Source organism: Aplysia californica, unplaced genomic scaffold (genome assembly GCF_000002075.1).
Source record: "Aplysia californica isolate F4 #8 unplaced genomic scaffold, AplCal3.0 scaffold00002, whole genome shotgun sequence".
Taxonomy (NCBI): domain Eukaryota; kingdom Metazoa; phylum Mollusca; class Gastropoda; order Aplysiida; family Aplysiidae; genus Aplysia; species Aplysia californica.
Genome location: NW_004797272.1, coordinates 763,115 through 764,267, shown reverse-complemented (window position 1 = coordinate 764,267; position 1,153 = coordinate 763,115).

The window sequence follows — 1,153 nt, the reverse complement described above, 5'->3', positions numbered from 1 at the left end:
TAAGTATACGTAATGGAACTTAATTGTTTTTTGCTCCTTAATCCGATCTGTCACACCATAGATCCGTCTTAACAATGGCAACATAAGCCAGACGCTACCACAGTCCATTAATTTTTTGTTTGTTTCATTCATTGCAAAATGTCAAATCAGTTCAGCAGTCAGCGTGAACGTTTCTGGGAATAATAAGAATCATGCGTCTCTTGTAGTTGGAGGAAAAATAGAAAAGGCAGCCGGGCGAATAGAAAGACTTTGGGTTGATGATAGAGGTTTCTTTCATTCGGCAATTGGTGACGCTGTTTTATCTTATTTTTTATGTAGTGTAGCTTAATTATTGTTAGTGATATGTTTTCCACCAGAGGTATAGCACTTGTTTGTTAATCGAGTGTTTTAAAGATATTTTTCTGTTTTGAAATCATGTCTCGCTTTTTAAAAAAGTTATTTAATAATTGTTTTCTTGAACTTAGGCTTGCCCCGTGCGGCCTGTTTTATAAGAGGTAATTAAAATGAGCTTAAGAAAATATACATACATGGTAAACAAATCAAAACACGAGAATCGAAACAACTCATACATGAACATCCACAACATAATATAGAACATTTGTAATAATAAGAAATAGAACACCCACAACAGATAGAACTCCCACAACAAATAGAACAGTCACAACAAATAGATGTTCAACACTCACAACGAATAGAACATTCACAGCAAATAGAACACTCACTACAAAAAGAACACTCGTATATAGTATATAGACATCAACAAATAAAACATTCACAATATTCAAAATCTAAAAGAACGTTCACGACAAATAAAATACTCACATCAAAATGGAATACTGACAACAAAATAGAGTACTCACAACAAAATAGTGTACTCAGAACAAAATGAAGTACTCACAACAAAATAGAGACAACAAAATAGTGTACTCACAACAAAATAGTGTACTCACTACAAAATAAAGTACTCACAACAAAATAGTGTACTCACAACAAAATAAAGTACTCACAACAAAATAGAGACAACAAAATAGTGTACTCACAACAAAATAGTGTACTCACTACAAAATAAAGTACTCACAACAAAATAGTGTACTCACAACAAAATAAAGTACTCACAACAAAATAGAGACAACAAAATAGTGTACTCACAACA